This window comes from Myotis brandtii, unplaced genomic scaffold (genome assembly GCF_000412655.1).
Source record: "Myotis brandtii unplaced genomic scaffold, ASM41265v1 scaffold606, whole genome shotgun sequence".
NCBI lineage: Eukaryota > Metazoa > Chordata > Mammalia > Chiroptera > Vespertilionidae > Myotis > Myotis brandtii.
Genome location: NW_005370297.1, coordinates 1,351,925 through 1,377,203, shown reverse-complemented (window position 1 = coordinate 1,377,203; position 25,279 = coordinate 1,351,925). Strand labels below are relative to the sequence as shown.

General features: G+C 38.1%; 1 pseudogene; it reads right to left on the bottom strand.

The window, feature by feature from the left end:
• Positions 1 to 14,605: 14,605 nt before the first annotated feature.
• Positions 14,606 to 14,875, bottom strand: LOC102252738 (annotated as a pseudogene).
• Positions 14,876 to 25,279: the final 10,404 nt, after the last annotated feature.

The following is a 25,279-nucleotide window of genomic DNA, read 5'->3' as shown; positions in this document are numbered from 1 at the left end:
GAATACATACTACTACTTCTCCAAGATTTTAAAAATAAAGCTTTCCTTGACCCCATTTTCTCTGCCATCTGCCCCCTCCCCATTTCTTGACTTCTTTCTGAAATGAAATTCCTGAAATTATTGTTTGTACTCATTTTCTGCCATTTGTCTTCTCATTTTCTCTCTGAAAACTGCCCCAGTCAGACTTTTACCCCATCACTCCATCAAAACTTGTCAATGTCACCAGTGCTCTCTAAGTTGCTAAATCCAGTCTCTTATCAGTAGCATATGACAGAGTTGATCATTTATTCTTTCTGATACTTTCTTTCCCTTTCACTGGTTTCTCTTTTACCATCGCCTTTACTTGTTTTCCATCTTCTTCTGACATGTTCATGTTGAAGTGCTCCAGGGCTCAGTCATTGGTTCTCTTCTATTTTATGCTTTGATGCACTCCCCTGTGCTCTCACCCAGTCTCGCTTCATTGAAGTACCTTCTTTGGGAGTGTCCCACATTTATATTTTTAAGCCAGATCTCTCTCATGAACTCCAAACTTATGTATCCAACTGCCTACTTGCCTTATCCATTTGGATATTTAAAAGTCATCTCAAAGGCCACATGTCCAAAAAGTATGTTCCTTACTTTCTCATCTTCTCCATTCTCCTCTTCAAATGATAGTAATTCTATCTATTCAGCCATTCAAACTAAAAACCTTTAAGTCATTCTTAGTTCCTTTCTTTATCTCATATGTCACAACTGAACATAATAGAAATGTTCTTAGCTCTACCTTCAATATATATATATTCAGAATATAATTCTTACTCCTAAACCCCTAGTTCGTTGTATCTCTATCCTGAATTTCAGCAATAGCCTCTTACTAGGTCGGTCTACTTTTACTCTTACTCCTTTACAATCATTCTTAATAAAATAGCCAGAGCAGTCCTTCTAAATCTTAAATCATATATATAATTATCCTGCAATGGTGCCTCATTAGATCCAGACTCTACAATGACACCATAATATATAGCTTAGTTCCTCATTGCCTCTGACCTCACCTCTTTATTTTTCTTCCTCCTTCCACTGCAGTCACATGTTCCTCCTTGCTGTGTTTTGAATTGCCAAGGAGGATCTTGTCTTAGGGCCATTTCACTTGTTCCTTCTGCCTGGATTATTTCTTCCCTAGATATCTTCATGAATAACTTCATCACTTCCTTCATGTCCTTTCACAAACCTCATCTTCTCAATGATGAACACCCTTGATATCCTATTTACCTACTCCATCTCTGACACTCTGAATTCTTCTTACCCTAATTTCTTTGACCTTTTTGACTGTTATTTCATAGCACTTTTCATCTCTTAGTATACTAGATGGGTTTACTTATTGCTTATGTTTATCATTTATCTCTTTCTTTTTATTAGAATACTAGAAACCCGGTGCAAGAAATTCGTGCACGGGTACAGTCCCTAGGCCTGGCCTGCGATCAGGGCCATCTTCCCTGGATGCCAGCAGCCAGACCCACCCCCTACTGCCACCCACCCCCGGTCCCCTGTTCACCATTGGGTGATCAGAGCCTCCGGCTGGGGGGAGGGACCAAGAGGTTGGCTGTTCCCGCCTGCTTGCTGGCCCCATCCCCCAACGCCAGTTGCCCTCTGTGGGGCGACCAGCGAGGTCGGGTCCTTGGCCTGGCATTGCCCGCATCCGCCACCACCCACCCCTGGTTCCCCATTCGCCATCAGGCGATTGGAGCCTGTCGGCTGCGGGGAGGGATGGAGAGGTTGGCCAGGAGGCCCCAATCAGGCGATCAGGGCCTGTGGGCAGGGACAGCTCCTGCATTGAGTGTCTGTCCCCTGGTGGTCAATGTGCATCATAGTGATTGGTCGTTTTGCCGTTCGGTCGCTTTGCATATTACCCTTTTATTATATAGGATAAGTTCCATAAGAACAGGAATTTTTAAGAATTCATTGGAAAAATTAATAAATTTTAAAGAGTATATTTTAATGTTGTAAGATTTTATTAGTGCATAACCTCTGTTGTAATGCTAAATTATACATTGAGATAGTACAAGAATCGTGACAACTGCAAAAGGAAGTAAAATCTTCCCTTTCATTGAGGTGTGCCTTAGTAAGAAAATTAATTTTTTTGTGAGATAGAATTTTTTTTTTTTTTTGGTTACTCCTCACCCGAGGATGTTTTTCCCATTGATTTTTAGAGAGAGTGAAAGGGAGGGGGAGAGACAAAGAGAGAGAAACACTAATGTGAGAGACACATCAGTTGGTTGCCTCCTGCAATATGTGGGATAGAGCCTGCAACACAGGTATGTGCCCTTGGACAGAATTAAACTCAGGACCCTTCTGTCTGTGGGCTGATGCTCTATCCACTGAGCCAGATCGGCCAGGATAATAGAATTCTAAAATGTCCCTCAAGATCCATGCACCCACACACAAGCTGTTCAATCCCAGAACTTGTGAATTTGATGGAAGAATCACTCATAAACTAGTAGATTATGTTGTATAGCACAATTGACTTTAAAAAGGAGAAACTGTTATGGTGATACTGACCTATAAATAGCCCTGAGAACCTATGCAAGTTTCTTAAAAGGAACCAGGCACTTCCTAACAACAACAACAAAACACCCTGGCCCCTGGCCTGTGTATCTAAATGGTTAGAGCATCTGCCTGCACACTGAAGAGTTGAGGGTTTGATATCCAGTCAAGGGCATATTGCTGGGTTGCAGATTTATTACCCAGCCCCTACCAGGACACATGGGAGAGGCAACCAATCAATGTGTCTCTCTCACATTGATGTTTCTCTCTCTTTCCTCCTTCCTCCCTTCCACTCTCTCTAAAACAACAATCAATGGAAAAAATATCCTTGGGTGAGGATTAACAACAACAACAAAAAAGGAACTAGGCACTTCCTAAAAATGAGGGTTGATATGTGAGGGTTAATGGTTTTTATAAAAGGGGAGTCTCTATTGCTGGCTTTTTATATGGAGGGGGCCATGTGGCAAGGAACTAGAAGCTGAGAGCAACAACACTTTAGCCAAAAATCAGCAAGAAAACGAGATCCGAGTCCTACCACTGCAGGAACTGAATTCTGGCTTCCAGATGAAAGGAAGTTCAGCTCACACTTTGATTCTGACCTACAGAGTTGAGAGCTCACAAATGGGTATTGTTTTTTTTTTTTAAATATATTTTATTGATTTTTTACAGAGAGGAAGGGAGAGAGAGACAGAGAGCTAGAAACATCGATGAGAGAGAAACATCGACCAGCTGCCTCCTGCACATCTCCCACCGGGGATGTGCCCACAACCCAGGCACATGCCCCCGACCGGAATCGAACCCGGGACCCTTCAGTCCACAGGCCGACGCTCCATCCACTGAGCCAAACCGGTTTCGGCGGGTATTGTTTTAAGATGCTAACTTTCTGGTAATATATTACACAGCAATAGACAATTAATATATTTCTTGCTGTTGTTTTGTTTCTGCTGTTTATTCCCCATCCTTACTTTTAAATTGCAAATCACTTGGTGCTCGTGTCTTAACCTGGAAAAGCTTTCAGGAGCAAAAATATTTTTAAAATTATGGAAAGAAGGTTAAAACAAGTAAAAATCCCATGAAAAGGGGCTGCAAAATAAACTGAAGCAGAGTTTAATGACCACATTTTTTAGAGTGCTTGACATTGTAACATATAGAAATGGACTCTCGCTCCAGCACTTCCAATGATTACTCTGACTATATGCAAAGCATTTAACCTACCTTGACTTTATTTTTCTGATTCATTAAATGAAGGAATTTTACTAAATTAACTCTAAGATTTATTTCTGCTGTAAAATTCCATGATTTAATAATTTTGTGAGTCTAAGATAATCTTTGATTCTCTATATTCACATAGACATATACTATTTTTATATAATTTTTATATGAAATTATGTATGTGAAATATTACTTTATGAGTTTGGTGACAGACATTAAAATACATTGGCAGTTTATAACTTATAAATTGAATCAATATGCTGTAAATATATTAATATGAATTAGATGTCAAATAAAGTTTCAGAATTTCAATGAGAGTTTTTCTCTGATTAAGCCTGAACTTCTCTAGAGAAAATTTAATGGCATCATTTTGGCCACCAGAGGGCTCCCATGTGATTTATCCTTGCATTGAATTTTGAAGAATTGGGAGATTCTTAATATATTAATTAGGGATACAATAATATATCAGAAGGCAATATAAATAAAAAGTTGCATTTATTTTTATGTATATTAGAATTATAACAAATTTCTTATTTTTTAGAAAAACCATTTTGTGTAAAATCATTGAGTAAAGACTCACATCATAAAGCAACAGAGAATTGCTTCTATCCTTTATATGCATGACTTATTCTAAATCCCTTTCCTACAAATTTAAAGAGAGATTCCTCTCCTGGACTTTTACAGTTACTAAAACACTGACAAATCAAGATATTTCTATAACTATGATAGACTAATATAAAATATAGGCATTTATAGTAATCATTAATCCACCATGCTCATAAGAAAGTCCCTACATTTAAATTTGGAATATTATTCCAAATTGGCTATATTTTTTCTAACTGTATTAGAAACCCACTGAGATTAACAAATAAAAACTAACCAGCCATTTGTGTGAAGGAAGCAGAGTGAAGAGTTTGTCTCCTGACAGATTCCAGAAACTGAATAAATGTAGAATTTCATGAAAACAAATGAGGTCTTTTTTTTATATTGCAGGAGAAAGTTTTACCAAATTTGATTTAGGTATAAATATAGATTATTAGGGAAATTTAATGGGTAACCTCAAATTTGAGGTATCTCTCTGATCAATTGAGAGAGACATAAAATGTCACTCATGTATTGGCTTTTATCTTAAATTTATAAGGGTCTAGCACACCTCAGAAAATTGGAATTTAACTTGACTAAATTCTTAACCCATTAGGTTTCCTTTAAATAGTATCTCTTAGGGTAATATTCACTGAAGTAGCTGTGCTCTGTTTCTTGGTAGCAGAGGGCTTCCCGTGCACATCTGTGTGTGAGTGTCTCTGTCTGTGTGTGTATGTGTGTGTCTGTATGTAGTGGTGTAGTTGTGTCTCTGTGTGTATATGTTAACCCTAGAAAGAAAGAAATATTTGTAAAGTAATAGGGAGAGCAGTTTCTGCTTTTATGATGTTAACTATTCTTGACCATAAAAATCTCATAAGATAGGGAAATGATATTTGAAAATCCTTCCATGGTAGAAATAAAAACATTCCATTTATGTTTTTAGAAAAGTGATAATAACACAAGATATTCTGTAATCAAAGAATTGCTTTTTTTTAGCCTGCATAGAAAAAATCAAGTTATAATATTGGTCAACCTTAATAAACTTTTATATCACCAGATTGGCAAAATTTAGGGGTTGGGTAATTCCCAGGGCAAGACTTCTTAGACGCTGTTGAGAGTGTATGTGGAATTTAATTGATATCACAGATTTGGAGGACATTTTCAAAATGTCATATTTTAAGAGGTTCATATTATTAATTTGAAAATCCCACTGCTAGCAATATACCTTAAGAATTTTCAAACACTACCCAAGTAATGTATAAATAATTTTTGAAAAAATTATTTGGGTTTGTAAGCTATCAAAACAACCTAAGTTTCCAACAGTAGAGAGCTGGTTAGATAAATTATTTTACATCTATACTGTGGAATACTATGCAGCTGTTAAAAAGTGAGAGTGCACTGCATGTGCTCACAGGGAAAGATATATTATTTATGTGGGGGACAAAAATCTAGGTCCTGAGAAATGTATACAATGGGCAGCATAGTCACTTTTGTATAAATAGTTAAAAGAATATATAAGAGCTATTTATGCATTTTTCTAAAATACCTCATAAGAAACTCTTGACAAAGGAGGGAAAAGATGGAAAGATGGATTTTACTTTTTACTTCACAGTATGGTTTGCATTTTTATACCAAGAGCATACACTAGGGTTTTTATGGTTTGAATGATTGCTTTAGTTTTTTTATTTTATTATCAAAGATTATCTTGTCACTAGGATTATTGAATAATTTCTTTGTGTGTGTGTATATATCAGCATTAAGATAGCATTCTTATATGAATAATATGGTCTTATTTTTTGAGCTCTACTTATATTGCCAGTCTGACTTATTTAATCCTCACATAGACCATTGACAGATATAGAAATGGAGTCACAGAGGTGAACCGAGTATCCCAAAGTGGCAAGTATCTCAAAGAGCCTTACCATGAACCCATCTGAGCAACTCCACAGCCTACACTCCTAAACCTTACAGTCTGTTGCCCATATATGCATTAGCATACATTTTTGAGACATTAGCAGCTCACAGGTCCAATCTAGATTGAAAAGAGAAAATAAAACCAACTCTTCAGTGCACTTTATTATCCAGCCAACATGTGTCTTTCCAAGAGTTTGCTCCATGACTGGTCTTTGTATTCTGCTTCCCTGAGTGATAATGCCTCTCATGAGATTCACCTGAACACCTTAAGGGAGGTTCAGCTAGTGTGTCCTTTGGTCCTAGAGAACTAGAATACATGGAATGCATGTTATGATTATGTTTCCCAAGCACCTTCATCTGTTGTTCTTTTTCTTTCTAAAAAAACTCAACAAATGTTTATTAATCATTTTGAATTCTTCCAGTGCATGTGCCCTTGCAGGCCATACTATATTTGGTTTACCTTGCTTTTCTCTCTATATTTAATTTCCTACAGGATATCTTTAGAAATTTCAGTTTCCTCTGCAAGCGTGCAGTGAAATGAGGTGCAACTCAAATCTGCACATTTGCTGCTTGTTGATGGGAGATACTGAGAGAACCGATTGAGGAATGTCTGGAAATTGTCAACCAATGTCCATGTAATCCTATCTCCCATGCCAAAGGTAATTGAGAATTGACTTTAGGATATCAGTTGTCCTGTGAGCTTTCACAGAAATGATTTTGCAAGCTTAAAAAAATTGCTCAAAGCATTGAAAGGGAAAGATCATCAGAGTTCATTTTTAATGACAGCTGGACACTCTCAGTTAAAAAAACAAAATCTTAAAAGGTTGAGATTGGTTGACCCAGTCACCGGAAAGATATTTTCCCTTTGTTATTTTAATATGACATTTATTGATGTTTAAGTTTATGATTTCTGCTCAATTTAAATGACAATATAGTTTTTTTTGCATTGAAAGGGAAAGATCATCAGAGTTCATTTTTAATGACAGCTGGACACTCTCAGTTAAAAAAACAAAATCTTAAAAGGTTGAGATTGGTTGACCCAGTCACCGGAAAGATATTTTCCCTTTGTTATTTTAATATGACATTTATTGATGTTTAAGTTTATGATTTCTGCTCAATTTAAATGACACTATAGTTTTTTTTTTTAAATTCCCTTTCAAGTCTGGTATTTTCAGCTTTACATTCAAAATAAAAGTCATAATTAGAGTGAAGCGCTGGGCAGGTGCCTTTCTGGTGTCTCGCTGAGGCAAATGTATGAACAGTTTTATCACCAAAGGTATTTATAATCAATTTATATTAGTAAAAGTTAGGCTGCCCATTTGCTTCTCAGCTTTCTAATTGTCCAAAGATAGATCAGAATACCTAAGACTCCAGTCTAAGTTTTATTACCAAAACAAGAGATGTTTGTCAAGGGTTCTCGTAGGAAAGGCTCTGCATTTTATGATGATATGACCCATGGAAGCATCTTTACAATGATACCTGATGAGTATCATATGGCTCATTTTTATATTTAATATAAGCCTAAGTTTGGGGGGATAGTGTTTCTTCATTTGTGATGATGGTTGTGGTTGGCAGCTTTCATTAGATTATTTCTTCATATCTTATTGCACCTTTGACAGTTTTTAAATTTAAAAACATGTATGCATGTGTCATCTTATCTGGCCAACTCTGGTTTGCTAACTCCCATCACTGAAATATCTGCAAAATCAGGAGTGTTAGCACCTGAGAATACATGATTGTGGTTTGCTTCCCAGTGAGATTCTAAAAGTCCTTGTCCATAATGGCCTGTCCTAGAGATATGGCAGACTTACTGCAAGGAGGAATGTAGGTGTTTAAGATCAATGCAGAATTCACAACCATTCTGCGGCGTAGCTCCTGGGACTCTTTTTATCTATACCTTCTTGTGGATTTGTGGGACTGAAAGGAGCCTCCTGAAGAAGGAATGGCAAGAAATAAGGTAACACCTATATTGACGTTGGTAGCCCAGACCTCAGGATATCCGTATAGTTTAAATGTTGAACACACGCAAGCCTCCTGAAGAAGGAATGGCAAGAAATAAGGTAACACTTATATTGACGTTGGGTAGCCCAGACCTCAGGATATCCTTATAGTTTAAATGTTGAACGCACGCAGTGCTGCCATTTCAGTTTTCTGTGATTGTGAAATGGCTTTCTTCAGTGTGCCAGACTCTAGGCTGGGTATGGACAGAAGAAATGCTAAGTCACCTCCAAAGGTGATCAGACATGTGTGTAATAAATGTGGCACAGAGAAGTATGTTATGGGTGTCACTTAAGTGGCATAAACAAATTGATCTAGAGATCAGGAGAGGGAAAGGTCATTACCACTGGAGGTGATGAGTGTAGGCTCCGTGAAGGAAAAACAAATTGAACAGAGCTCTGAAGTAGTGATTTTTGAACTTTAGTATGCAAAATAAATATATAATGGAAATTAAAAAATATAACTTCAGGACTCAACCTGCAGAAAATTAAATTTACCTCATTAAATGCCTGCAATGAGGTTCCAAATTCACAAATATAAATAAGTTAGATGAAACTTCTATTTTATTCTAACGGTAGTAGCAGCCTTGTTGGGAGACAAAAGAACTTGTCTTAAAGCTTGTTTGCAATATCCCCTATGTTAGGCTGAAAAATATCAACTTATGTTCCATGTCCAAGATGAGGGGTGAGAGTAAGGTAGCTCATACTCTGATAGTGCTTTGCCAAAGAAGGGGTAAACTAGTAAATGTAAGCTAGTCTTTGATACTTCTTGTTATTCTATGTTAAGAATTGCCTTGCCATTCTATATTAAGGAGTTCAGAAGTTAACAGATGGCAAAATGTTCATTAAGTAATTTATTTCAGCAGAGGAGTGATATAATCCTATCTGTGTCTAGGAACATTTATTTTTTTCTTAAATGTGTTTTTATCCCTGTTGATATATTGATTTTTTTCAGAATGGTTTCCTTTTTCTCAAGGGTACTGTGATGCCTCCACTGTAATAGTGATTGGCTACAAAGTATAGACAATAAATCTGATAAGTCACTGATCATCTCAGCAGTCACATTCTGTCAAAATAGGTTTAGCTAACTGAATTGATTAAAGTTTAGGGAGACCCAAATCTCCATAGGTTATTGGAGGAAGAGAGGCCATATACAGGTTCTTACATTATAAAGGAACCTTCAGCCCTAGCTGGTTTGGCTCGGTAGATAGAGTGTCAGCCTGTGGACTGAAGGGTCCTGGGTTCGATTTGGTCAAGGGCGCATGCCCGGGTTGCAGGCTCGAACCCCAGTGGGGGGCATGCAGGAGGCAGCCAATCAATGATTCTCTCTTATCATTGATGTTTTCTATCTCTCCTTTTCTCTCTTCCTCTCTGAAATCAATAAAAAAAAATATTTTTTTATAAAAAAGAATAATTTTTTAAAAAGCCTTCATGATAGAAGCACCTTAATTAGGGTAAGTGCGGATCTTTAGCACTAATACAAACCACATGAATGTCCATTGCACAATGTTCAAGAGCGGCCATGTAAAGCACCAAAGGTATCAAAGATTAAATTATCCGAATCATCCTTTAATCCAGGAAATGCTGGAATATTTACTTTCTAGGCTTCTAACTTGGTCAAGCTTTTAATAACAAGCCCCAATATACAGTGTGCCTGGAGAGAAGGAAACAGGTCTTTTGCCATTTCAAATGACAATTAAAGGGGTTACTTTTGCCCACAGTATTTGTTCGCCCACCCAGAATACTAACACGCTTTTTCAGTCAGCAAGTCCTTTATTCTTAACATTACAGTTTTACTTAAGAGATAATGTCAAAGGATTGAACATTGTGACTGGATAATGGTCTCTTGCTACAAGAAAAATGCTTAGGCATTTATTGAAAATAAATGTTGGTGGCAAGCCAAGGCATTTATTTTTAAAGTAGAAAACTATTTTCTAGTCACAACTTTCAATGCCAGAGACATTATAACTATCTTAGCAGATGACTTGTTAAGTAAATTGAGATCACCCAAAAGGAGCAACAGAATACCTTATTTGTTCTCACCTGTATAACAAGTAACATTCTCGCTTCCTTTCTACAGATACCAAAACAAGTTCGAATATGCTATATTTGTTTGGTGGAGAACACTGAATGAGTGCATTAACAACATATTCAATCAACCCTCTAGCTTGGTTATGCAGACTTGATTTTTGCTTTTTTAAACCAAGCAGATATGAATATGCATGCTGAATGGGAATTAAGAAGGTTTTTGTGATGTATTGTTGAAATTCTTTTGCCACTGTACAGGCAGGAATGGTCCCTGATATCCTTATATGTGTCTGACAGACATGTAAGCAGTAACTTAGGGAGTTTTAGTAGCAATGCTAGTGAGCTGAGATCCAAGGTAGTGATGTTGATTCTGCCAGTCATTGTGGAGTGCCTGCACAGAGAGAACTGTAAGTGGTTTCAACAAACACTACTCACACTTCTCTCAATGTCTAAAACTCAAAGGAACACCATGTAACCTCACCAGTTAGTAATGGAATTCAGATGCACCATGAATCAAATCCTCACCATCTTCCCCATTACCTGATGCTATATATTTAACGTACAGTCACATTCTTCTAGTGATATAAAGTGACTCCATGGATAGTGCCTGTTTTTTTTTTCTTGCCATTCTCTGTAATAGTTAAGAAAGAAATGAAAATTTATAGCTGAAATGGGTTTAACAGAAATACAACCTTTTAATCAATGTGAACAGTAAGGGTCACTCAGTAAATGGTTTTACTAAGTGATAAAAAATATAAAAACATAATTTAATATAATGTTAATATATTTAATATATTGAATATAATGAAGTAAATAGGAATTGTTATTCTTCATTTTGTAGATTGTGTTGCAAAAATACCATCTAGGATAAATACTGATATGTGCACTTGTGTGTGTGTGTGTGTGTGTGTGTGTGTGTGTGTGTGTGTGTGTGTATAGAGAGAGAGAGAGCTCTTTGTCTCCTGGAGTTATGTATTCTCAGGTTTGGGAGGAACCAGAAACTTTTTCAAAATAGCCAATTAACTTCCCAAGATTTCACGGGCTTGCATTGACTCCACCCCCCTGGCCAAGGATCTTTTATCCAGGTTAGACTGGCTGGCCTCAATGGTCCAGCACCTGCCCCTGTGCCATTTTGACTTCTACTGAGCATGTATTTCTCTCCCTCCGCTCCCCCTAACAATCCAGTACCTGAGGAGGCAGGAAGGGGTGTGAATCCCCTAGGAAGGACAAGGCTGGGATTCCCTTGGTGTGAAACTGTAGCTTCCTGGTGAAACAAACAGGCCTTTGCTTGCCAGCTGACCATGCTCCCTCAATAATGTCTCCCCCTTTCCTTTCTTTCCCATTAGTAATCAGCTAACTAAAGTAATAACTTTTTAAAGAAGTCTTCCATCTTTTCGAATTTTAGATATAAACATCACTAATAAGTACTTATAATTATATTATAGACTTGTTTAATGGTGCTAGTAATTACTTTTTGTAATTATTATGGTAATAACTTCATATGGTTTTTATATATCTCTATCATTAATTAATCTTGGTTGCTTTAATTACTTCTCCTCAAGATCGAACTTTATTATACGTGAGCCATATGATTATTGACTGTCCCCTGTTGCTATTTCAGTGTAAGCTTGTGTCTGCTATGTAATATTCTTAAATATTTGGAGAAATTCTTTCTTTAATTAAAAATGCCATCTACATAGTCACCCTGTTAGTAGAACATTATCCTCCATTAGCCCCCTCAGGACATTATAGCTCAGGAGATGGATTCTACATTTCAGATTTGTTTTTAATAAATTTATTTTCTACCTGTGCTCAGGGGAACTAGAGGATTTCATGGCAATAGATGAGGAAGCTTCCCAAAAAAAGGCCCCTATTCTAGCCTCTCCAAGAGAAGAACTTTCTTTGCATGTTGACTTTTCACCTGAAATTTTACTTCAGGAAAGAGTTCCAGTTAATATGAATGGATTGAATGAAAATAGAAACACATTGAAATATTATAAAGCCACTGTTTAGAGAAATAGTAAAAATAGTTATGTAATGTTTTACCAGATACTTTGTTAACTTACCGAATGTTATAATAACGTTCTGAGGATGGTGTCATTATTGATCCCATTTTATAGAGAAGCAAACTGAGGGACAGAGTTTAAGTAACTTTCAAAGATCATACTACTGGAAGGTATCAGGACCAGGATTTTCATCTAGATGATATACCCCCTGAATCCATGATTATTTTAGCTTCAGTACTAATCTAGCCAGATGGGATTACCCTGAGGTTATAATAGATCAGCAACTTCTGAGAAAGCAATTTTTTCATAAAATAATTATATATATATATATACTAGAGGCCCATTGCACGACGAGATTCATGCAATAGGCCTTCCCTTCCCCTGGCTGCCGGCACCAGTTTTCCTCCGGCACCCGGGACCCAGGCCTTCGCTCTGGCTGGAGCCTTCAGTCCTCCGCCGCTTCACGCCTAGGTATGTAAATTAACCACCATCCTTGTTGGGTTAATTTGCATACTCTCCTGATTGGCTGGTGAGCATAGTGGAGGGATGGTCAATTTACATGTTTGTCTATTATTAGGTAAGGTTTATTTACTGTTTGGCTTTCCTTTTGTAATTTTTAAATTTTTTCAATTACAATTTACATTCAGCATTATTTTATATTAGTTTCAGGTTCAGTATTATTTTGTATTCGTTTTAGGTATACAGCATGGTGGGTAGATATCATATACTTTACAAAGTGGTTCCCTCGGTATTTCCAGTACCCAACTGGCACCATACAGAGTTATTACGATATCATTGCCCACATTTACTTTGCTGTACGTTACATCCCCAGGACTATTTTGTAACTACCAACCTGTGCTTTTCAATCCCTGCACCTTTTTCAATCAGTGCCCAAATCCGCCCTCCCCACTGTGTTCTCCGTATCAATGAGTCTCTGTTTTGTTTGTTAATCTATATCCTATATTAGATTCCACATATAAGTAATATTATGTGGTATTTGTCTTTCTCTGATTTATTTTACTTAGCGTAATACCCTCTAGTTTTATCCATGTTGTCACAAATGGTAAGATTTGTTATGGCTGAGTAATATTCCATTGTATATATGCCACAGCTTTTTTATGCACTCGTTTATTGATGGGCACTTGGGTTGCTGTCATTGTAAATGACACTGTGATGCACATAAGGATACATATATTCTTTCAAATTAGTGTTTTGCGTCTTTTCAGATATATACCCAGAAGTGGAATCGCTGGGTAATAAGTCCCAATCCATGGGCTATACATATAAGTATGTATATAAGTTCTTTGGTTTACCTCTTCTCTTCCCCCGCATCCCCACATCCAGGTATGTCATTCTATTCTATGCTTCAGTTCTTATTTTGTTGGTCAATTCACTTTGTTCATTAGATTCCACAAATAAGGGAGATCGTGTGATATTTATCTTTCCCAGATTGGCTTATTTCACTTAGCATAATAGTCTCCAGGTCCATCCATGCTGTCCCAAAGGGTAAGTGATCCCTATTTTTTGCAGCTGCATAGTATTCCATTGTGTAAATGTCCCACAGATTTTTTAGCCATTCATCTACTGCCCATGTAATAACATATTCTTCACAGTTTAATGCACTTGATCAACTGGGAGATGGGCATTTCAACACATTTGGTGACCTAGGAGATATTTATAACATCTTAAGTCAGCGGTTCTCAAGCTGTGGGTCGCGACCCCTTTGGTGGTTGAACGACCCTTTCACAGGGGTCGCCTAAGACCATCCTGCATATCAGATATTTGTGATTCATAACAGTAGCAACATTACAGTTATGAAGTAGCAACGAAAATAATTTTATGGTTGGGTCACAACATGAGGAACTGTATTTAAAGGACCAGAAGGTTGAGAACCACTGCTAAGTTGTATATCATTGATGTGTACAAGATTAATTAGAAAGAAAAGTAAAGAGTTTAATTTCCAAGATAAAGTTGGAATGCTCTTTCAGGAATTTAGATAACCTATCTTTTCTCATTGGCATTTGCCCATAAATAAGTTAACACAGGAAATTACCATTAGCTTAAAATTTGAAGAAGAAAGAAGCATCCTTCCCCTTTCATTTCATCTCTATTTTTATTTATATTTTTATTTTATTTTTTAAGTATTTTATTTGTACTGCTGCCAGAGTGTATATAAAATAATCATTCTTTTGAAATAGAAATTCATGAAAATTCAGAGAGGTAGATGTTAAGGACTGACAAAAGCAGAAGTTTGTAGAGTATGGCACATGTTATAGGGTAAGCTTTTTGTACAGTCTTCAGATTTAGCTCTCTTTGAATATTTGCTGGTTCAAGAAAAGTGGTTGAGAACACCTTCAAAATTCATTTTACTACAAAAAGGAACAAACTTTCTGGGGTCTGAAGGGATTGGTACTTGAAGATACTCCAGTCAACAAGAGGTCATGTTGAACATTCTGCAGACAGAATTGTTTCCAATCTGCAGCTGCCTGGAAACCTTCACATGGTTGAACCTGGCCTCCAGCTGGAGCTGTTTAACCACTGTCTTCATAGTGGTGACACTGGAGGAACCAGACATGGTGCATGCGAGTGCAGGGCAGATTGGTCGGTAGCGGGTCGCGGGTCGCAGGTCGCGGGTCCATGGGGCCAGACGGTGGGGCAGCAACGCCAGGGGCCTCATCTCTATTTCTAAAGGGAGTATATTTGTTTCATTTTACTGTACAAGTAGCCCTGCACTTCTCCAAGTTGGGGGTGGGGGGAGGCTCTCTTGTTCATTATTTCTAATGGAAATTTTTTCAAAGCATGGCTTGTTAGAGATAATGTTTTATTTATTTTTATTAACTCTGGGAAATATAATTTCTCCATTGCATTAAACCCTGATATTGGCAGCTACTTATATTGTTAGGTTCTATAGTCTCAAACATCATTTGAAAAAGTTCAGATATGTAATTTGTGAGAACTGCTTTAGTGAATACTCAGGTAACTAAATTTTTTAAATAGCAAGTACTGTGTCAAGGTTCCTGAACTGTTTTCCATAAGACCCAGTATCCCCTCCCCCCCTTCAAAAGGTGCTTTTTCTTTAAGCAACAAGTCTACTATTACTTCCTGTATACATGTCATTGCAGTAGGCAGTTAGACAGGCATGAGCAGAGTAGGAACAATAGGCAAGGTATGGACTGTCTCCAGGGTGAAAGCTTTAGGTACCTAGCAACAGCCACTCCCTTAAGCATTTGGCCTTCAAGACAATGAGGTCTGAAACTCATCAGATAATCTTAGTAACAAAGCCTTGAGTCTGTTAACCACCGTCAGAGTTTTGGTCAAACTGGAGATGACATTTAGGCCTCAATTTTGTTTCAGCTCCTGCCCTGCCTCCCCCCCCCCCAAAAAAAAAAAAAGCAAAACCAGACAGGGAACACCGTGGCTGACATCAGAACCAGATGCAATGACTAATGACTCCCTCCCCTAGTGTCCACCAATCAGTAGAGACCCAGGCCCTGAATGGACACACCCGGAAAAGCTGATGACTATTCTATTGAGATCCTCCCCTGGAACCTCCCTTACTAGTCCTGAGGATGGAGAACCAGCTCTGCTCTCTCTCTTCAGCACACCAGCACTTTCCCACCCTTCTTGTCCTCAGCACACTCTTTCTCTCTGAAGCATGCCTGAGCCTTTCACCCTCTCCTTACCCCAGGTGCTTATATCCTCCCTCTCTTTCTCTTAAGCTCCAAGTGGCCTTCTTTTGTCTCTGTAACTTGTTTCCTGGGCTCACATTGCCCAGCTGGCTCACTTCTTCTACCTCTGTGACTTTCTAAATGAACTTTTGCTTATATTTTGAGACTTGACTCTGAATTCTTTCTTAACCAGATCTCAAGTACAGAGGTTGCTGAACCAAGGTCCAAGCACTGGTAACATTCAGATGCAGTTTCTCCACCAACATAATGAATTATGGTTCTTCTATTTCTTTGACCAAATTAGAAAGCACAAAGCTGAAGTGTCTAATAAACTCCTCCCCTGGAATGGAATTTTCTTTACTGATATTGCTTTTGTTTGCATTTTTTTCTTCCTGATTTTCCCTTCAACCATATGTCATCATCTGATAAAATAAAATAGTATACAAATTTACGTTCACCGTCTTCTCCACCTCTCCCTAAATTTCAAGGGCATAAAATAATCTAGGACCTAAGAGCACACTACATAGAAGTATATGGTACAATAAACTGAGTGCGGGGGTTCTAAAAGGCCTAACATTTGCCATGAGATCTACCAATCTTTTCATTATTAACAAGGATATTATTTAACATTCCTGTCATCTTCAAGTTACTGAAAGACTTCCTTTTTAAAAAAAAAAAAATTGTTTAAGTGTTTTCTTGAGAATTCTTCTGGTCCACACATTATTTTCTTTTTGTAAGTACAATCCAGGAAGGAGTACAAGTAATGATCATTCCAGAAATCAGTTTCCAAATCAAATCTGTTCAAGATCAGGTTGGGCACAAGTACTATTATCTAAGACAGCGGTTCTCAACCTGTGGGTCGCGACCCCTTTGGCGGCCGAACGACCCTTTCAAGGGGGTCGCCTAAGACCATCCTGCATATCAGATATTTGCATTACGATTCATAACAGTAGCAACATTACAGTTATGAAGTAGCAACAAAAATAATTGTATGGTTGGGTCACAACATGAGGAACTGTATTTAAAGGGCCAGAAGGTTGAGAACCACTGATCTAAGGTCTAAACTCAAGGTCCAAGCCTAGGACATCAATTCAAATGGGTCAGTAGAGACGTAAGTGGACGTCCAGACCCTTAGAAACCACAGATGGCCACCCGGCACCAGCTGGCCAAATGTCAGAAAACCAAGTGCTAATGGCTTTTCAGAGCAGAGCGCTGACTGGGAATCTAGTTAGTGGGAACTGTGGCTCACAAGGGAGGAGATGAGATACTATCTGATGGCTAGGCCCTGGGGGGATACTGAGTTCACAGTGGAGCAGCAACTGAGTCAAGTGTTTTGGACAAAGGGCTTCTTTCAGAGGCCCATCTGCCAAGTGACACTCACCTCAGGGCCCTGAGTCAAGCTGAACCCAGGGATGGAGGGAGGAGGTTAAATGGAACAGCTGCCAGGGTAAAAAGGCCTGAGGGGCCAGGAAGAAAGCCAGAAACACCATCTTTTCATTAAATGACCACAATCTACAACTGTAATATGTTTTGTGATATTTTCCCTTTCTTGATTTGTAAAACAATGGGCAAAGAATTTTATATTCTTCTTTAAAACATGTTTATATACATCGGTTAATAGGAAAAAATTCATATGCATTTATCATTCTCTATTAAACATAACAAAACTTGTAAATTATATATTGCTAGAAAAATTGAATGCATTTAGCCTCAAAAGTTGTCCTCATATCACCATTTTTGTCACTAGTGATTTACTCTCATGGATAGATGATAGATAGATAGATAGATAGATAAATAGATATAGATAAATCCTCACCTGAGGATATTTTTTGCATTGATCTTTAGAGACAGAGTGGGAAGGAGGGGGGGTGGAGAGAGAGAGAGAGAGATCTACTGGTTGCCTCCCTCACACACCCAACTGAGGCTGGGGATGGAACCTGCAACTGAGATAAGTCCCCTTGACCATGAATCAAACCTGGGATCTTTCAGTCATGGGGCCAACATTCTAACCACTGAGCCAAACTAGCCAGGGCCTAGGTATATATATTTCATCCAGGAAGCTACTAGCTCAAGTAACATTTATTTTCCCAAAAAAATAATTAAATATATCTTTAAATTAATATTTCATTAATTTTAAAATTTAAAATTAAATTAATAATTTTCTAGCTTTAAATCTCTACAGTAATCTTGTGTTTATTCTGCGGGTATTAATTCCTATTAGTAAGGAAGTATAATCGTTTTCCCATGACATGTCTAACAGCTTTCCAGCTGAGGCCAACCTATTTAATTCATAGCTCTTTGGTCCTAAGAGATATTAAATTCTGTACTATATATTCACTCACAGTATGATCAGACACCTACCAGGTTTTTAGCAGTAATTAATATATTACATGGGGATTGATCCTATTAGCTGAACAACTTTGAATAATGTATTCCAGGTTAACTACTACTTGCGGTATCCTGTGATATTCTTACATTTGAGCCATTTCTTTGTGATGCATACTAAGTATAATTAAAAGATTAAAAAAGTGATTAATACTGTCAAAAATATAGAACTCCCTTCTAAAGCAATCTTCAATGTTCTGCAAAAATAAATTAGTTTCTTCATAGTATAGTCTTGGGTTTTTATACAATTTCTTATTTACATGTAGTATCATAGACTGATGTAACATCTGTTCTCTTTCAAATGGGAGGCATTTATTCATTTATTGATTATTAGCTATTAATTACTTTCTTCCATCTTGATCAATCACCCCAGTCGGTCCGTATCACTTTATCTTTTAATTTTTTAGAGTGCCTTGGTGCAAATTGAATCTGTTATTTCTCATTCTTTCCTAGAGTTCCATTTATCTATCTCTCTTACTGAGACTTTGTATTACTAATGACTTCTCACAGTGACTCTCATCTTGAAATATATTTATATTCAGTTTACCCACTTAAAGTATATTAGTTGCTGATAAAGGGCCTCCAAGTAGATGAGCAATTAAAATTTTTCATATTTATAATTATATATTGATATAAACCGATCTAAAACAAATATCATTATGCCCACTTTACTTTAATTTGGTACTAAACGCTTTCATGAAGATGTTCCATTACTATAGCCTCAAAATGGTTAGCATTTTTTATTCTGCAGTAATTAATTGGGGTGACAAGCAATTATCTTAAGACTAGAGGCCCATGCACCAGCTGGGACCCTCAGCCTGGCTTGCGGGTATCAGCCGAAACTGGCTCTCCAACATCCGCCGAGGGGTCCCAGATTGCGAGAGGGTGCAGGCCAGGCTGAGGGACCCCCTGGTGGGACCCCACTGGTGCACGATCAGGGCCTGGGAGGGACCATGGGAGGGCTCTAAGGCGTGTCTGGCCCATCTCACTCAGTCCTGATCAGCAGGACCCCAGCAACAAGCTAACCTATAGGTCGGAGTGCCTGTCCCCTGGTGGTCAGTGAGCATCATAGCGACTAGTCGAAAGGTTGAATGAATGGTCGGACACTTAGCATATTAGGGTTTTATTATCTAGGATATTGGGGAATTAACCAATCACTTAAGTAATCAAATATTCATTAAGTATTTGAAGTGTTTCCTACCAATCAAGTTGATAGAAATCCTTACTAATAAAAGTCTAAGTAGTTGTCATGCCATGATGCCCTCACGCTGTCATAAGATGGCTGTGCGCACAGCGGGCGCCCACAGGTGGGTGAGGCTGGACTTAACACTGCATGTGGCATGGAGTCTGCATTGAGGTCCCAGCTCCACACAACAAGGCCTGTCTGGGAGTCCCGCCTCCTCCCAGCTCAGCGTGTGAAGCCAGGAGGAGGTGGGCATGCGTGGACCTGGGAGGAGGTGGGTCCACTGTCTCCACGAGGTGAGGCCTGCCTGGGGGTCCCCTGACTCTGTGTGATGAGGCCTGTCTGGGGGTTCCCCGGCTCCACACAGCAAGGCCTGCCTGGGGGTCCCGCCTCTGCACAGCGAGGTCTGCCTGGGGGTCCTGGGGGTCCCACATTCTGGCTCTGCACGGAGCTGAAGCAGGACCCCTGGCTCCGGCCTACCTCTTTGGGCAACGGGAGCAGGCCTAAGCCAGCAGGTCGTTATCTCCTGAGGGGTCCCAGACTGGGACAGGGCACAGGCCAGGCTGGGGGACCCCCCCCCCCCCCCGCCGAGTGCACAAATTTTGTGCACCAGGCCTCTAGTAATAGAATAAAACTGCTAGGCCATTAAATACATACCTTTTATGTATTTATTCAATAAACATGTATTAAACAACAACTTCACGTCAGAACTATGCCAAGCATTTACTATAGGATGTGGAGACACAATGCTATTCCACAAGTTACCTCCAGCTTAAGTAATGCAAAAGCATGTGTTCAAAAATAAAGAAGAATGGAGAACAGGAGGAGGGGGAAGGGGGAGATGAAAAAGAAATGGAGAGAATGGAGTTATTGGATAATGCAGAAGAAATTCTGACAAACTGATTGCTTAGTGTTTGCCTGTCAAATTATATTTTCACTGGGAGATGAGTCAGCTGCTTGAAATAATAATTACAAGTCTAAACCAATTAAAAGGGTTGCATATATCGATATGTCAGCCCTAATATTCTATAAGTCATGATTTCAAAACCAAAATACACTTGTTTAAAACAATGACATTTAGGTTCCTTTGGTTTCTTTGATCTAAAGGTAAAGTATCATGAAATCAAAATATATTATGGAAAAATATAAAGGACATCTAAAAATTACATTCAGTTGGCTGTATTTTTCACTAATGCCCGAAACCAGAAATGCTGACTTTTTCCTCATTTGTTATGTACAGTGAACATTCTGAAAAGTGTGCCTGGGAGTTTTCTGTGTGTGTGCATGAAATTAGAATAAGAGGAATTGGATTACCTGAATGGCTCCTGTAATTAATCTATAAAACATTATTTCTGAAGACAGGCCTGGGGCACATCACCCTCTCCCCTCAGGGGGAGAAAACACACTGCCAAGACCTGTCTCAGATCCTCCCTTTTCTCTGCTGTCACTGATGACCGAACTTTGATAGATACACTGCTTCTACAGTTATGTTGGTTGGGAGATGATGTCACAGTTTGCCATTCAATGGTGGATCATATGTTTCTGTCCTAATTGCTTATTTATTTATTCATAATTTCATCCTCACGGGACATTTATCTTTCCCTATTCCCAGGTATTTTGGGAGAGAGTCAAGGGGAAATTGTCGTGCGGCAACTCCCAGGCTGCCTACATTCCGTTCAGCAAATTTCTTTGGTAGTGTATTTTCTTTAAAAAAAAAAGTACTAAAATGACTCATAGATAGATCATGCCATCAAAGAACTCTTAGTTGTTCCCTGGCCAGTGTTTCTCAGTGGTTAGAGCATCAGCCTGTGCTTGGAAGGGTCATGTGTTCGATTCCCAGTCAATGGCACGTACCTTGGTTGTGGGTTTGCTCCGTCGGTCGGTGGGTGCACGTTCGGGAGGCATCCAATTGATGTGTCTCTCTCACATTGATGTTTCTCTCTTTCTTCTTCTCTCCCTCTCTCCCATTTCCTCCCTCCCTCTACTTCCTCTGGGGAAAAAAAAAAAAACAATGGATAAACTATCCTCAGGTGAGGATTAACAAAAAAAAGAACTCTTGGCTTATATAAAGATATTTGCAAAAGTCTTGATGTGTCTCTCTCACATTGATGTTTCTCTCTCTTCTTCTTCTTTCCCTCTCTCCCATTTCCTCCCTCCCTTCTACTTTCTCTGGGAAAAAACAAACAAACAAACAAACAAAAACAATGGTAAACTATCCTCAGGTAAGGATTAACAAAAAAAAGAACTCTTGGTTTATGTAAAGATATTTGCAAAAGTCCCAGCTGGGTGGCTCAATTGGTTGGAGCATCCTCCTGTACAACAAAAGGTTGCAGGTTTGATTCCCTATCAGGACACATACCTAGGTAGACCCATTGTCTAGGAATTGGACACACGACCCTTCTGCACGCCTCCTACTGGGGATGGAGCCTGCAATCTGGGCATGGGCCCTGACTGGGAATGGAACTGTGAGGGTCTACGCTCAACCAGTGAACAACACTGGCCTGGCTCAGGGGCATTTTAAAAGAGCTTACTTTTAAAACTTAGCAGGCATGTGTAAGGTAAAACATTCATTACATTTTACTATGTCTCATTGGTATTTATTCTTTCAAAAAGGTTAGCATATTTCTATCTGGACCAAATATGCTTTCTGTGTAGATGACATAATTATCCTCAACCACTAACAGTTATTAACTGCCTGCCAGTGTATAGTGTAGGTTGCTTAATACAGGCTGAAACAGTTAGCCTTACTGTTTAGGGCTAGGCAAAAGCTATAGAAGTTGGTGCAGAAGTAAAGAAATCTGTAGGCAGCCTATCCACCATCATCACCTGGATGAACACCAAGGTCAAGGTGCAAAAGCTCAGGGTACGTTCCCGGTGGCAAGTTTATCATTCACAGTTTCTAATTAGGAGTCCAAAAGTTGATAGAGTGACATCCTTCCCTAAGTACCAGAGTACATGGGCAAAGGGTTCTACCCTTGAAAAAATACATGTGTTGTTTTCATGTCTCTATAGCCAACATTTTCACATTGTTTTCAGAAAAGCATGAAGTCAGACATTTGTAAATCTCTCTGGAAGAAGTAGTTTTAGAGAGATACATAAAAACCCTGACTTAGTTCCTCTAATAAAGAAGTTACAGAGGGTATATCTTTACATTTCTCCTGTGATAATGAAATTCAAAGAAAATGTATGTGTCTGTGATATCTTTAATATGTTTTTATATGTGCATTATCCTACTAAAAACTTAGAAAATAAAATAACTATGACATTTGTACCTTTTCTGTATAGAACTGGAAACTTCAAACATGATTATAAGTAGCTCTAGACTTAAATTAGTGTCTTCTTTTCCATATCTTGAATTTGAGTTTCTGCAGTTTTTCCCTAAATTTCCAAATTCTTGGGTTCATCATTCTTTTTTATAAAATGGATTTTACCCAAGTTTATAGGATTCCTTATTATTATAATCAAATTTTATATTATCACCCTCTCATCATTATGGATTTGGACATATTAGATTTTATTGGACACTTTGTTTTATCTTTGTCATATAAGTCCAATTTGCCTTCAAGTTTAAGGAACTGCTTTTTTCAAGTTTCTGGGTTCTGATTTGTAAAAAAGAGCTTTGAATTAAGTTATCTCTATGTTTTTTATGCTAAAAATTAATGAGAGAGGGATAACAAAGTAAAAATAAAAAAGAAAGAATGAAAAGAAAAAAAGAAACACTGAATACATGATTGCTATGCTTAACTTTTGGTCAAAATAATTTGTTATTTTATTTTATGTTAAATCCCTAGGGCTTCTATATCAACTACTTAATTTAAAATACCACATTGAAGAAACTATTCCAGGGAAGACCAATTTAAGTAGAAAAATATCTTAACTAAACATAACAAGTGACAAGATGAGATTATTGCTATCTGTTGTAGACTGTTTACCCATAAAAATATGTAATAAGGAATAATTTCTATGACTATGAAGATAAAAACCCGAAAGATTGATTCCAAAATTGCCTTGCATCCTGTTCTTCGTTCTAAATCCAGTTTTCTGGATTAATATTCAGAGTTTATCCTTCACCAAAAGAGTCTAATTATTGAGGAATGATCAGATTGGTGATGAGTAATTTAACTGGGGATGAAATTCTACAGGTAATTTAATATGAGCTGCAATCAGGAATGACAATGACTTTTTAAGGCTTTTTCAAACTGCTTATTTGAGTCTAATACAGCAAAGCTAACTCAGACTACCAGGCAGAAAACAAATTTTTAGTTGATGAATTTTTTTTTCTCATTTGGGAAATATTAATATTAGTCTAGAAACTGCAGTTGACTGCAAGATGAGTGTATATGAAAAGCATATAGACTAGCAGAGTTATTGTTTTTGAAACAGTTGCCTTTTACTCATTATTAAACTGAATCATAAGATTACTTCCAATTTTCCAATTATTCTACCTTCACAAGGGTTTCTTTTAAAATTATTATGGCTAACTTTTTGGCACATATGCTCATATTAATAGACACTTAATATTAGTTTCTCACCTAGTATCATTTTCTTATCCCCAAAGTACCTTCAAAAATCTGTGTTTTCTCTGCAATTCTGAACAAAGCAATATAGTAGGATGAAAAATAATTATAGTAATAATGATTACGTAATATGAAAACATATTAGTAAGCTAATATGTTTGGAATGCTTTCTGAATGCTGGGCAGTATACTCCTAGATTTGCATGTTCTCTTCTTTCTACCCATTAGGAAGGTGCCATGTTTATATCTGTTTTACAGACAGAGTAAACAGAGGCACAGAAAGTTAATGAACCATATCCAAGAGGAGAGATCAACCAAAGTAAAAACCTAGGTGTCTTCTGAACTCCCCTGCTCCCAAGGACACACCAATATCCAGCTACACATGGTGTAATTCCTTCTGCAAGAAATCCAGAAACCAACTGAGCACCTCCTCCCCATTGGGCAAATGAGAAAATACCCCAAACCAAAACTTCTGGAAAAGACTGAGGCACATTCTTGCTGTAAAAACCACCACAGGTACAGTGTCATATAGTCGAGAGGGAATTCCCAACTCCTCGCTTCTCCCTAATGAGTGAGGGGTTTGGACACCACCTTTAGCACCCTAACTTTTGAGACTTTCACTCTTATCCCCAAAGTACCTTCAAAAATCTGTGTTTTCTCTGCAATTCTGAACAAAGCAATATAGTAGGATGAAAAATAATAATAGTAATAATGATTACATAATATAAAAACATATTAGTAAGCTAATATGTTTTGAATGCTGGGCAGTATACTCCTAGATTTGCATGTTCTCTTCTTTCTACCCATTAGGAAGGTGCCATGTTTACATCTGTTTTACAGACAGAGTAAACAGAGGCACAGAAAGTTAATGAACCATATCCAAGAGGAGAGATCAACCAAAGTAAAAACCTAGGTGTCTTCTGAACTCCCCTGCTCCCAAGGACACACCAATATCCAGCTACACATGGTGTAATTCCTTCTGCAAGAAATCCAGAAACCAACTGAGCACCTCCTCCCCATTGGGCAAATGAGAAAATACCCCAAACCAAAACTTCTGCAAAAGACTGAGGCACATTCTTGCTATAAAAACCACCACAGGTACAGTGTCATACTGTCGGGAGGGAATTCCCAACTCCTCGCTTCTCCCGAATGAGTGAGGGGTTTGGACACCACATTTAGCACCCTAACTTTTGAGACTTTCATCCATGGCATGGGTGCCCCCAAACACCTTGAAAGCCAACAAGAAACCCACAGTACTATGGCAAACA